This window comes from Cyprinus carpio, chromosome A23 (genome assembly GCF_018340385.1).
Source record: "Cyprinus carpio isolate SPL01 chromosome A23, ASM1834038v1, whole genome shotgun sequence".
Classification (NCBI taxonomy): domain Eukaryota; kingdom Metazoa; phylum Chordata; class Actinopteri; order Cypriniformes; family Cyprinidae; genus Cyprinus; species Cyprinus carpio.
Window position 1 is genome coordinate 18,376,961 of NC_056594.1, and position 15,654 is coordinate 18,392,614.

The 15,654-nt window shown below is 34.7% G+C and overlaps 1 long non-coding RNA gene across 1 annotated transcript in view; it reads right to left on the reverse strand.

Annotated features, from left to right (window-relative positions):
• Positions 1-15,654, reverse strand: part of LOC122135117 — a 59,477-nt gene that overhangs the window by 43,571 nt on the left and 252 nt on the right. The gene's annotated exons all lie outside the window — the stretch shown is intronic.

Genomic DNA, 15,654 nt, shown 5'->3' on the forward strand with positions numbered 1-15,654 from the left:
GGTATGCATGGCATGTGCAAATAGTTTGGGTCATACTTGGGTTGCCCTGCTGCTATCTCAGTTCTCAGCAGCTCTTCATCGCTGTGATATAACGCTTCACTTCCCCCTGTATCTCCGGCAACCCTGCGCTGCATCTGTGTATCGCAGCTCTTGCCTCCCCCTCATAATGTGTTTGTGGCTCTCTCTCTCTTTTTCTCTCCAACACGCTCTCCATCTCCATTTCTAATTCCCCTCGCTCTATCTCTTCCACCTTCTCTTTCCCCACTGATAAATCACCTTCCCCTCCCGTTGAACTCGACTGAATCCGAGGGAAGAAGTAAAGTAGCATCGATCAGGCCCACAAGCCACAGCAGAGAGACACGGAAACAACAAACCGTGCTCCCGGCTGTGCACCAACGCTCACACGTGCATGTTTCTGCGTGTCTCGCACACTCATAAGCGTGTTTTTACCAGGCGCAGGGGAATACGAAAGGTCGCAAATCTCTTTGGGCCCAGTGTGTGATTTGCATGTTGTATGCAAATGGATGCGTCATTACATGACTAGTCCGGTCCTAACTGTGCACTAGTACACAGAAGAAAAGGTGCACGTTCGTGTCCACATGTGCAGAATATGTGCAGAATATGTGCATTCAGCACATAAGGGAATCATAAATCAGTTCACATTCTTTTGGCCTATAAAAACTAGAACAGGGGAAAAAGCACATGGCTGAATTGCTGGCACTTGCAAAACACATGAAAGGTGCATCATCATTTAAACTTGTAAAGAAATGATCAATCAGTAATGCAGGTAGAAGTGAGAAAAATACACCTTTTGTAAAGCTAAAAGACCAGTCTTTATTGAAAGCAGTGGTCAACCATAATATTTGCACTGACACAAAATTTGTATTACATAATATAGTTTCATATAGTTTCTTATTAATTTGTATTTTAGCAGTAGCAGTATATTTTTATGACCTAGAAAAATATTTATAATATTTTATAATCTATAAACTTGAAATCATTTTATTATTTATTTTAATTGATATTTTTATATACATTCCGTATTTTCACTTGAAATAACAGCTGGAAATTATATTGCTCTGATGTAGCATAATAGCTACATTCATAAACATTTTTGTTGGAAATCGATGGCATATGGTGCAAAACATTGCTGATTTGTTAGTCATTTTCAAACCCATCTTAAAGATGTTTCCATGACTATCAGTCAATCTTGCAATTATGTAAATAATGTTATTTTGTCAACATTTAAATCAGCAGAATTCAAAGCGATACTTTATTACGTTGGTTCGTGTTTATATGCAGTGAAGAGCATCCGGTTATCTTGGAAATTAATTATAATTCACATTTTAATTAAAATAACAATTGTCATTACGTGCTAACGAGTCGAGAAAAAGATGTTAAAAATTGATGTTAATTGCAGTTCATTAATCATACTGGAAACAGAAGGTCAAGTCAAGACAAATGTCTAGTATTCCCTGCATACAGGACATTGACATACTGTGCTATACACACTGTATACTGCTGGAAGAGTAGATATAATCTTATAGTAAGCTATATTGAATGTAAACTGCACGTGCATGGATTTCAGCATGGTGAAACAGTACACTACCACAACACTCTTACCATTGCTGCAATATATTATGCATACAGTACATAGATACACACTGTCAGTATGCACAGAATACTCATAAAACCTACTGTTTCTCAAAATAAACAGTTTAATGTGTGGAATACTATATCCCACAATGCAATGCACATCCATCTCCAAAGCAAGAAGTAGCCTAATATGAGCTGTGATTTTTATCTTATTCTTGATTCATCATTTGAGCAGACTCAAATATTCATACATTTTTGCCCAAATCATTTCAAATGCAATAAACAAAAAAATTAAATTAATTAAAATGTAAATAAATAATAAAAAAGGAGAGCTTATTGCATGGAATATTGCATCCCACATAGCAATGAACTTTCATCTCCAGTGTGATGAACAAACTGAAAGCAGACTAATATCAGACTAATGTGCAGTGATGAGGTTATGTGACAGCAAAATATTAGAAACATTTAGCATAGAAAACAACACATTAGTAATATTTACAAGTTCAAAGAACATAGCGAGAACACAGCTCTGTCCTGAAAATCCTCTCGGACCGACCCTGGACCTGCGGGCCATACTTATTCTTGAGCCCTAAAAAAAGTGTCACATTTTCAAAGCTGAAGCAGAACGTGAACACATCAGGTTGAGGGCATAAAATGCAACAAAAACTTAACTAATTGCCACAACCTTTCTCCTGACCTCATTTTTGCACGTAATGAATCACTGTGTGGCAATGAAGAAACCCTTGACCATAAATAAGTGGACTAACAGGAAACAAATGTATCAACAACACAGCCAGAGGCCTGGCATTTCACTGACACCGACTTCTATTTCCCTTCTCCATTAGGGCACGACCGCTCTGTCTCGGACGGGTGGCGTTCTCCCTCTCACCTCTCTTGTTTTGTTCCTAATGTACTGGCAAAGGTAGACTCCATTAGTCCCTGCATGCACCAAACACTTTTATGTCTCCCCTCTCATTTCCTCCTTTTCATTGCACCATGATACATCAGCATGCTCATAGCAGTGTGGAGGGGAAAAAAGGCTTGTGAACTTGATAGTAGTTGCTTGTTGAGGGTGAGTGCCACCTTGTGGCTGGTTGGTGTCGGGATGATCACAAGACAGCATGTCATTGTCTGCTGTTCAAAGAGGCCCTCAAGAAATAGATAAAACAAACAGACGCGTTTTATCAAGAGACAAAATCAGACAGGCCAGATAAGCGCCCTGGAGAGGAATCTAAAAACTCTGTTGCATTCCTCCCATTTCCTCAATCTCTTCTCAGTCGAAGCTCTGAGTCAACAGCTTGTGCAAAATGAAGGAAACTGTTTGTTTTCATGTGTGCGTGCCATCACAGGTGTGAGTGAACCTGCTCATTATTGCCAATTCCTGTAGGCCTACTTTTAGAAAACAACCTCTGCATGCTTGTACAGGGGAGTTGTGTTTGCATGAGTCGCGGGGGCGACAGGGGGACATTGACGGATCATGTCAGACAGCAGAATTGCAGGTTGTTGGGTCCCTCCTGTCACCAGGCTCATCTGTCTGGGAGGTGGCCATACCTGCAAGGCACCGTGCATTCCTCCTCCTGCTGAGGGATCACACGGGAACGGCTGCCAGATGAAGCCGCCCGGTCTTGCTCACCTGCTCCCCACGACTCTGTGTGTTTTTCAGTCAATCATAGTCACGGGGCCGTGATGAAGCGAGGAGAAGCCACAGAAACCAGAGGAGTTATTTGTCAGCTATGTGTGAGGTCAACATGCGAGTTGCAACAAAAGTGAAATTGGCAATGTCTACAGAAACTTTAGTGGTAGCCTTGAAAGACAGTGAGAATACACAATACTAGCATACTGGCAATACATGCTTGTTTAATGTATGGGGAAGCATCAAGTTTTTTTATGCGTGTAAAAAAGCTGCAACTCTGGGCATTACAATTAAATGATTCAAGGGATAAAAAAAAAGTAAGAACTAGCAGTTCATTTATCATACTGGAACTAAAGGCAAGTCAAGGCAAATGTAATTGGACATCTTCATAATTTATGAAAAAATACATACTTCAGAACAGTATTTAAAGTGTGTTATGCTACATTAAGCGTGTGCGTGCATGCATTTCTGCACAGGCTATATTCGGAATAGCTTATTACTTACAATTGCTGTATGACATAGTATGTATGCTGTGCACAGCAAGCTAGTTCTTATCGAAGCATAGAATACCCATAACTGTACTACATTTAAATAAAAAGCACTATAAAACAGAACACATAGAATTCTGTATTTAAGTAGCCTAATATGAGATGTGATCTCTAGACTCATTTGATTGGACAGGCAAATATTCAGACATTTTATTCAACAATGGGATCAAAATAAATAATATATATATATATATATATATATATATATATATATATAATATATATATATATATATATATATATATAATAAATTCAAAATAAATGAAACTAAAATGAAACCAAATAACCAGACTAAATGTATCATGAAATGAAAACAGATAAATGAATGAAGAAATGAATAGAATATAAATTAGAATGAAATTAATCTAAATACCCAAACCGAATTAAACATACAATGTACTGACAGATTAATAAATAAATACATAAATGATAATTATCTATCAATTTATTTATTTATCTATCAATAAATAAATAAATGAATTTAACAATTAAATGAAATTAAACTAAATTACCAAACTGGAATAAACATATGATGTACTGATAGACAATAAAATAAATAAAATGGATTATTGTTGATTGTTGAATTAACCATGTAAATAAATAAACTAATTTAAACATGCAGTATGTTGAGGTCAAGTGGCATAATGGGGTCATTTAACAGCATTACATTTATAACTTATATATTATTTGCCTACTGCTTCACTAAATATTTTCACAGTATAGTATACAATTTATACAGTACAGTATTCAATCAGTAGTCATTTAGTTTTCCATTCAGAAAACAGTCACAGTCACATTCTCAGGCAATTACTCTTCTGACTATCTATCGCCCCCTGCAGGTAAATAGTGACTGACAGCTCTCGCATATCTCTAGCCAGTACCAATAGTAGAGGCTACATTTGTATTTCTTTGCCTTACAATGCCACAACCCCATCTGATCCAATACATCAGAAGATTTCAGACCATTAATCTTCCACACCATCACAACCATCCCTTCTGCAAATCCAATCTAATTCAAAGCAAGTCACAACTCCAGGAGATTACGACCATTCAATTTTAAGTGTAGAAATTTGCAGAGAACTGAATGCTTGGTGTGGCCCAGCCCCCACTGCCAGCGCTCCGGCGGGTTTGCGGATGCTTTATGGTGGGCAATTCAGCTGCAGCTGCTATCTGCACCATCTCAGGAATGACCGCGCTTGGAATCAAGTGCAATAAAGCAGACTGGAAGAGGAGGGGGAGAGGAACAGAAAGAGGAAACAAAAGAGAGCTAGTTCGTCTGGATGACCATTTAGGGGGGAAGAAGGGGGAGTGGGTCACTGCCCTCGCTTTTTTACCCAAACAGTGAGGAGAGAATGCCACACACATTCGCACAAACCTCCGAGCAAAAGTCTCACACCGCGAGCCATTGGAGGTTTGCTGTTTGTTTTCACAGGAGTTTCTAAGAAGGGCACAGACCTACGTTTTCCACTTGCTCACACTGTACATACAAACTTTACAGTCTAACACGGCCTCTCACAGGTCTCTCTCCATCAGGCCTAGTGGCCTGGGCCTCAGGAAATCCCCTCCAAAAGGAGAGCGAGCTGTTATTTATGTCTCCGAACCTAAAAAGAGTGCTTTATAACCCGCGTCAAACAAGAGCAATGGGGAAAGCAGAGCGTGAGGATGAGCTACTGAAACACAGAGTTAGAAAAAGCAAGCGTGAGAATATATTAATCAGAACCAAGTCACATTAGTCTCATCAGGTTTAGAATTTTTACATTGCTTCAAAAACTATAAGTCAAATACCTATTATAGCTTTCATTTTTTGCTACTAACTGTTGTTTGGGTATTATTATTAAAACCTACTCCTTTTCAGACCATTATTCTATAAATAATTGGCAAAAATAAAGTTTCTTCAGAACTGGATGTGACTTGAAGTGATGTTGTCTGAGTAGGCAAATTATTAACTTTATAATTAGGATAGTTCCCAGGAGTTTGACACATTAAAGACCGGGTAATAAATTATTCATACTGATTTCAAGGCACAAGGACTGTAATGAAAACAAAACAGTGTGTTTCAGGCCAGCAACATGTTCTTTTTGGGCTAGTGCTATGTACATTCAATGTACATGCATTTTTAGGTCTTGCAAACTTAAAAGTTTGGCTTTCAGGTTAACAAAGATAAGGTTATTGAAGTTGTAAGAATGGCTTAGCATGAAAATAGGATAAAAATGACAACCAATCAGTAATGTTGTCATATAAGCCATTATTTTTCACCTAAAGAGTTTATTAAACAGAGTTGGAAATGGCTTTTTTGTTATGTGTGATCTAGTGTGTTGAAGCTTCCATGAAAATTGAGGGTGAAAAGTCTTTGTAAAGAAAACTTAGCATTTGTTTAAAAAATACATTTGTAATTTAAATGGTAAAATATTAAAATAAATATTAAATATTAAAGAGTAAAAATAAATTTTAATAACAAAATGTAAAGTTATGCATGCATATATTAAGCAAAAATATACATACACCGTTCAGATGTTTTCATCAAAAATGCATTATATGAACCAAAAATGACAGTAAAGACATTCATAATGCTACAAAAAAATATATATTTAAAAAACAAAAATGCTTTTTTAAAATTTGTATACATCAAAGAATGCAAAAAATAATTTGAAAAAATAAAAACTGTTTCCACAAAAATACTAAGCAGCGCAACTGTTCTCAACATCAACATGAAGAAACTTTTTTAAAGCAATAAATCAGAATGATGTCTGAAGGTTCAAGTGATCATCAGCTTTGGAATAAATTACACTTTAAAATATATTAAAATAGAAAATTTTAACAATATTGAAACAAATGCAACCGGTGAGCATAAGAGACTTATTTCAAAAACATTAAATAATTTTACTGACTCCAATAATGATCCTTTACACTGTAGCATATAATATTAAAATGATAAACGTATATCTAAAATAAAACAAATTTACATCTGCCGGGTCCAGTGACAACATTTGCAGGACCAATAGAAATTTGGACTACTGGACCAAGAGGGCAAACAGAAAAATCCTTACTGTTGAGCCCTGTGCTGGTGTCTCTCATTTCAGACAAAAACTGCCTGCAAGCGCATGAGTATATGTCAAATAAAAACACACATTGGAAATCATAAATCTGCTGGTGTGAGATCGTCATAGACACATGAGACAGACCTGTGCCATGTTTAGACTGCGTCCAGATGTACCCGCCTGCAGCTGAGGAGGTCCGGTACTGCCTCACCCCGCAAAGAGCCAGACACATGAACACTTACCAAACAATACCTCTGAGCTCTGCCTGACACAAGAGACACACCGTACCTGCAGGCAAGACGAGGACAATGACAAGCAACCACAGAGACTCCCATCGCAACACGTTAGACTCACGCTAACAATGTAACAATGGTAACAAATACTGTTACCTCTAATACAACGTACTCTTTTATGTAATATAAGAGTAGGACATTGCTATCAATGCTAGAACATCTAGTGTTAGCACATGGGATTATTTCTCACTGACGTGCTTGTCCCAATTCTGGGCTACTCAAAGAATGAATGGAGGGTGGATCGTAAACGCCCACAGGTATAAAATCAACACGTCTCCCAGAAGCGCTCACATCCAGACTCTCTAAGTGCTCTGAGTGGGTTTAGTGCTTCAATGATTCATTCTCAATGTGCTTCAACATCCTCTTCGGAATCACACACCGATTCATCAGCTCAGCTCCATTCACTGGGTCAAATGCAGCTGCACATATATATATAAATCATAAATATATATATAACAGAAATATAAATATGACTTAAAGAATGTTTAAAAGAAGGAAACACTGATATTAAAATTCTAGGCAGATACTGGTAAGCCAAAAATTAACTACATGATATGGCCATAACCATATTAAAATTCTATAATACTTTGTATAATAAATTATAAAATAAAACAGTAACAATTTAATCCAGCCATTTAAAATGCCACAAGTGAATTAAGCATCACAACATTATACAGTAAAGTATGAAAAATGAATATTGTTTTTCAGATTTGTTATTAAATTGTTTGTGTTTTTAAATTTAACAGTAATATAAACAAAAATAAAGAAAAAATAAAAAGGAATCACAATTAAATCAAATAAAGATAAATTAAGTTAAATTACATAAAAAATCAAATTGATCTAAAATGAAATTAAATTTAAAAATAAAACTATAGTATCGACTGATAACACAAATTAACCAAAATAATTAGCTAAGAAAAAAAAATTCCATTTCTATGGCATGTTTCATTTACTTGCAATTACACTACCATTCAAAAATGTGAGGTAGATCAAATTTTGTAATGTTTTTGAAATAAGACTCTTGCTCATCAAGGCTGCATTTATTTGATCAAATAATATTAATCATAATATTGTGAAATTTAATACAGCTTTTCTATTTGAGTATAGTTTAAAATGTAATGTATTCAGTAACAGTTGTGCTACTTAATATTTTTGTGGAAACCATGATTTTTTCAGGATTCTTTGTTGAGCAGAAATCATTTATTTGAAATAGAAATGTTACATTATAAATGTCACTTTTGATTAATTGAATGCATCCTTGCTGAATAAAAGAATTCTTACAAGAAAAAATCTTACTGACCACAAACTTTTGAATGAAAATGCATGAAAAAGAAAAAATCAAGGTAAATCCAATGTTGTACAATAGTGCAGAATATAAACCTACTAACTACCTGAAGAATAAAAATTGATGACAGATACAATCCGCTTCAGCTCGCCTGCAATAAAAAGGGTAACTCTTACTACGAGAGGGTTTATGAGCTACATATTTCAATAAAATGATATTAAACTCATAAAAGAAATAACAGCAAGCTCCGTCCATGCTGGTGGCCTCCGTCTGAGGCTCGAGTGGAGTTTACCAGAACATCCGGTACACAAAAACAGAGAGGCGCACACATGTAAACGTGTGCAAACCCCAGTGCACAAATGTGGCACGCACGCACGCTCTGATTTACAGCAGAGTAAACCATTTAAGCTGCACGTCTCGCTCTAACACCTAAACACCTGACAGCCCTCTCATAAATAAGGTTAGCCAGAGCCTCCTGTGTAATTTACACCTACACTATCTCTTAAACTAACATGTAACAGGTTCATCTGCCATATTTCAGCACCACAGGCTGAGAAACCGCCCGGGAAAGATGAATGAGTTGGATGGGCATTAAGAGAGAGAGAGTGCAAGTACAAATGTGCAGTTGTGACGGGTTGGGCCGCGTGAACTTCAAAAGCCTACAGCAGATCTGTTTTGGATGTGGAGGCCATGTTGGCTGAGTTCAGGCCCGGCGCAGGCTTAGCTTACGTTCCTGTGAAAGCGCTCCAGGCCTGAGGCGCAGCCGCAATAACAGCTGACAGCAACATCAAGGCCTCACATCTCCCATCATAAATCCTCCTGCCCTCATTCTTCTTCTCTCATGCAGTGAAATGCATCTTGGTCCCATAAGGATGATTTATTTAGGAGAAATCTATAAGGTGCACCAGTCGCTTCACAGCACGGGGCTCTGTGTACAAGAGGAAGGGAGAAAACCAGACCCCCAAATCACTGCAAAGCCTGTGTGCAATTTCGACAAGCAAATCTAGTTATGTGGAGAATTAATATGACCCATCTCTCAGAATAAAAACATCTGAATTTGAAAACAACAGCATAGTGTGTGACAAACTACCACTGACTGTAATAAAAAGGAAGCTGACTGTAATAAAAAGGAAGTCAACATGCTGAAATTGTCACAGAATAAATTATGCCTCCTACAGGGTGAATTTAAAACTGCAGTATATACAAACACAAGAAAAGGACCAGAGAGACTTTTAAACATTTTTATAGGCTATACCAGCTCATATTTCCCTCAGCTCGGGGACTGTGACACAGTCAAAGAATACTGTATTTATTTTCAAAGTAAAAAAAAAAAGTTTTTTAATTAACTAAAATTACTGGAGTATGTTTTAAAAGATATTTCAGCTTTTTTCATTTAAACTCACGTTTAATTTTTTTTTGTAATTGCTTGTGAAAAATACCTTATAATATTATTTTTCAAAAAATACTATCATTAAAAATGGAATCTCTCAAAGTATAAGAAGCTTTCTGAATATTTGTCAATGTAAAATATTAATAAAAACTCATAATATTGGATCTCCTTTAAAGTATGAGAAGCTTCCTGAACCTTTCTGTCAGTTTAAAATATTTTAGAAAATTGATTAAAAAATATAGGATCTCATCTAAAGTATGAGATGCTCTCTGAATATTTCTCTTACTTTACATTTTTTTTTAATGTATAAACTGAATTTCATTTTATTTTCATTTTATTTCATTAATTAACTTAAACCAAAATAAAATCCTTATGAATGATAATATATGTAATGGTAATTACTGAAGTTTATTATTTATTTTTTGCATGATAGCATATGCGAATACAAACTTAAAACACCAAATAATAACATAATAACTGGCAAAATACCATATATGTGACGGTAATCATAATTAATGAAATTAATGAAAGTAATAATTATAAAGATAATAGAAATAATGAAGCTTTGTCAATTTAACTGATTTTTTTTTTTATTACTATTGTGGGAGTTTTTGACACAATATTATAGCTGTTTGTGAAATTTACAAGCACTTTGTGAGTAAAAATTGTTTCTGCACCATTTTTTTTTTCAGTGAGACTCAGTTCCTCATAACATGCTCTGATAGTCACCTTCAAGCTCACCAGACTCTGACGAAGCACAGCGGCATACACACCTTCGATTTGCACACTGCATGTTAATTCCAACATTTTATTGCCAATTGGAAATTTAGCACCATGAAAAATAAGCACAAATGGCAGTGCTGGAAATGTAAATTAATGGAGGTGGTTGCTAAGTAACCAAGCACACATTCTGAATGGCAAATTATTAATTCAATAGGAAGCGAGAGATTACCTGGTAATTAATGTTTAGCTATAAATTTTCTGTTACTTACTGTACAGTCTGTGCATATCTGGTGCAGTTTGATGCAGCTCAATGTATGAAGGAATGAAATCGAGACGTGTCTCTAAACGCTCTGCCTGTCATCTGTCAGAAATCTAGCGTATGCTGGTTACCTGCCTTGTGGTTGGAAAACTGTTTTTGTGAGAACTGTACTGTAGGTAACACAATACATATTAAATACCAGCTTGAAATGGTAAATCAAAGAAATATTTTTACTGTCAAAATATCAGTTATATTTTAAAAATATATTACAGGATCTCTGTTAAAGTGTAGGAAACTTTCTGAAACGTTCTCTCAAATTATTGAATAAATATTATAATAATATTGGATCTTATAAATAATAATATGGGAGTATAAAAAGCTTTCTGAGTCTTTCTGCCAATGTCAAGTATTTAAGCAAATATAGCTAAAGTATTATAATTTTTCTGAATCTTTGTCAATTTAAAATAATTACAATTATTTTTTTAAATGTTCTTAATTTTTTCGGTCGTTTTAAAAATAGATATATAATAATAATATGGTCTCCTTCAAAATATACATTTACTTATTTTTATTTATTTTCTAATTTTGAGGAATTTTGTGGGACAATCATTGTGTATACTTATTGAGATTTAAAAATAATACAAATATGGGATCTCTTTCAAAATTTAATTTTGTGAAAAACAAATAAAAATAAAACAAACTTTAAATAAAATGTAATTATTTAATATTTATTTTTTTAACTATTCTTTTTTGATGGCTGTTGTGGGACAGCCTGCATGTTTACTAATTACATGCACCAAAAATACTGTCTTCTCATGGAAATCAAAACACATTGGTTCCAGTTTCTCATCATTAGATGCTTCCTCTATTCCCCTATTCAGTATAGATGTAGAGTGCCATGACTGGATCGACTCCAGCAAGCTCAAAACCACAAGACCATCTTGAATATCTACAGTAAACCTCTCTGCAGCACAAAGGAAAACAGCAGGCCTCATCACTGGGGTCTCAGTTCTGAGAAACAGAGACTTGGACCTAATATTGTCCAGTTCGGTCCAGAATGTCCACCATCTGTAACAGCTGGATGTCAGCCGGTTAAGAGTGAGAACATTTGGAGAGGCTCCATCAAAAACAGGGCCTGAAATTCGGGTTTGAACAAGATTCAAAGATCACAAATTGGGCCCTACTTTGCCAGTGTGATCATGCAGATTAACTAAACATATTATCTCGTAGATGCCAAGACAACACACTTTATTCCTAGACAGAGCATCTGGCTGATTGCAGACCTTCAATCCAGCATCAACAAACAAAGCAAACCCCCAACTCGGGTGAAAATGTTCGGCATCTTCCTCACAAAGGCAAACAAACCTGTGGCTTGAAACATTTTGAGAGTAGGTGAGCTTTGCTACTTGGTTGGAAGAAAGAGATTTTTTAACCTACATGACATTCAAAAACACGCGAGTGCTGAAAACACAGACGCACAGCCAAAGAAAATTATGACTTTGCTGTTGAGCTTCAAAATCCCTGATTTATTAGACTCACCTAAGCCTCTGCGAATTTTAAGAGAAATGGCATTTTGATCCCATGCACAACAATAAGAAAAAGATATGGAAGTAAGAGATTAAAATGACCATTTATGTCGCTGAATATTGTTTCGGCCAGACAAAGGTCAAGTAATTATTTGTTCAAGAAAATAAAAGACTCTCATTTATTACTCAGCAGGCTTACATTCAAAATGTCTGAAATTAATTTAGATGTTCTCCACTTTTTACCTGGAATGTGTAATATTTAGGCAAATTCTTTTAATGCTTTAATCACAAAGATGCCATTTCTGCTACAGTTTAAATTGCATAAATGGAAATCTTTGAATTTTTACTTTTGAAACCTAGGGTTAACCATCATACTACACAGCAAATCATTGCCTTTTGCTAACTTAAATCCAGCACAGTGTTATTTTAGTATCACTGATAATTTTATTAATATTTTGAACATTGATAATTGAATGTTTTATTGTTATATTGTGCTCATAAAATTAAATTAAGCAATTTTGTTGTATATTTTTAATAAATAGTATTTTAAATAGTATTTTTGTACAATATTAAACTAAATGAAGATGAGAAATGTTTTATATATATACATATTTTTTTATATATATACATATATATACATATATACATATATATATATATATATATATATATGCCTACAGTACATATCTAGTTTTTTGTGGTATTGGGTTTAAATAATAACCCTGATCCAGCACTGTTCCATGTATATCACCTGTTTATTAAAATGCCTGTAAGTGAGCTTCCTTCTATGTGACAATATAAGCATCGAAAAAGCTAATTTTTCAATATATTCTTTTTCATTCCAATGACTTATTAAGAGTTTTTCACAAGGTTAATGGGAATAATACCTTCACACCTTTTAATCAGCTTCAGATGCGCTTCACACTGATCTATAAGTGCCCTCTGGTGGCCGTTTGTACCACAATACTACAACACACTACAGCTGTCCACTGCCAGAAAGCACATCATGTGTGCCATGACAACAAAAGTCGCAATAAGTATCCTCAGTGAACTGCTGTTAAAGAAAGATCTGTTGAAAAACAACTTCTCTGTTTCTGATGCATTTTTTTTTTCTCTATTACAGAAGTGAAGAAAGGAAGACCAACGACAGGCCTTTCATTATTTACCATTTCAAAACTCCTACTATGGTTATTGTAACTACTGAAGAAACATGTAAATTTTAATTTAATTTTTTTAATATCTAAATGAATTAATCCATAATTGTACCCAATGTAGTCTTTTGGTTTACTATGCTTACATTATCATATTTGCAAGGGTGATTTAACCATAGAATATATCATAACAACAGCCTACTTGGTTTATAAAGATTTTTACTAGAATTCGCTCTTCACGAGGATGCTGCACTTCTTATAATGTTGCCAACACAATATAGTCTACTTGCTATTTTCTATGTTTCATGGAAAGAATCTTCAGAACATAAATAGAGATGAATAGATATCTCTGTTATATTATTTGAATGATTTTGACACTATACTTAAAAACAATCAATCTATACAGTACTCATATACTTAGCTTGTCTTGTTTTCACTCATCACATTGAGGAAACTACACACGTTACACGTTTTATTTAAAAACAAATAAGGTTGTCAGCGCCCTCTGGTGCCCGTCAAACACCCGCTTTTTCTTATGTGTGGTCTGATCGACATTTATACCACCATTCCATCCTTAATCTTCACATGAATACATTTCTCTCATGTGCTCAAAAATATTTTTCTTTCAACTAAAACAAAACCTTACCATAGATGCACTCTCCAAAAAAAAAAAAAAAAAAAATACTGAATGTTCAAAAAAAAAAAAAAAAAAACATCAAACATGATCACGTTTCAATGAATTTGCCTATTTGATGACAAAAACCCAATTACCTTTATTTTTTGTTATATAATTTTTCTAAAAGAGATAATCTCATGGTCATTCTACTTATTTAATTTACATTTTTAGAAACTCTATTTAAAAAATATCTATTCTCAGATATTTAATAAATGGATTTAATGAATAAATGCATTTTATGTAATTGTATCATATTAAGATAAGTTTATGATTATTTTACTTACATTATAGATTCAAATAAATACATGAGTTATTGTCAATAAACATTGAATAGATTCCAGAATTACTAACATCAAATGAAAATAGGAGCACATTACATCCTCTGTGGCTATTTACAGGAGTGAACACATGCCCTTAAGTACCCAATCTGTCTTTATTCGCAAGCTCATAACTCTGTAAAGAGCGCTGTTTGGCCTCTGTCCCGCCGGTGCCAACTCTGATATAACAACAGACGTTTGTCAGCGCTCCAATCACACTGCCAGAGGATCTTACTATTTCACGTAACATTTTAGCAGTTTGTTGAAACCTTTCTTCTACAGGTTTAAACTGATAGTGAACACCACATTATCCTAAAAATGCAAGTCCTGCTCAGAAGGCACTCAGTCTACAGCAGACACCACACCACATCCACACTAATACAAGCAGAGCAGCTACCAGCTCAAAAATCAGAGGTAGCACCATACATGCACACAAACATTTCTTAAAGTCATGTCAATAAGAATTTTTTTTTTAACTAAGTGGAGTTTATTTGTAGCACATGCACACTTTCCATTTGTCGCAAAAATATGGTTGTTAAATGTTAAGGATGAAATGCTGGATCAAAATGAAGCATTTAGGCTCTTTTCGGTTGTCTAACTACAGCTACTTAATGTCTAACATGTGATAAACACTGAGATGTGATAAATAATCTGAGATAATTTTTCTAATACAGGGGTTTTCAAACTTGGAACCATGGGGACCACAAGGGGACGCCAGGGGGTCCCCAGTAAATATCTGAGAAAAACGTAAAATAAAAAAAAGAGATCAAATTTGACATTATTACTGTTTAATTCTGGTCAGAAATCAAGAGAATCATGACTAATCATGATTAAGTACTAACAACCGTGTTTAAACAGTAATAAAATAAAAAGAAATCAATCAGAAAGTTTAGCCTGTGTTTTTTCCTTTAAATTATTTATTTAGACGAGTACAGCTAGTGACAAAACTGATTGTTTATAAAACAATTCGGTGTTTATATGACCTTTTTGTACACAATATAGCGTCTTTATAAGTGTGTGTGTGTGTGTGTGTGTGTGTGTGTGTGTGTGTGTGTGTGTGTATGTGTGTGTATATATATATATATAGCTATATCTACCATGATTTATTCCACTTGGCTTCACATTTTGCAGAGGATCGTCGTATTTTGGTGTCCTTTGTCAACAAAAAGTTGGAAAAACTCTTCATATATCCACTAGAAATTACCTTGTTTTAGCATGA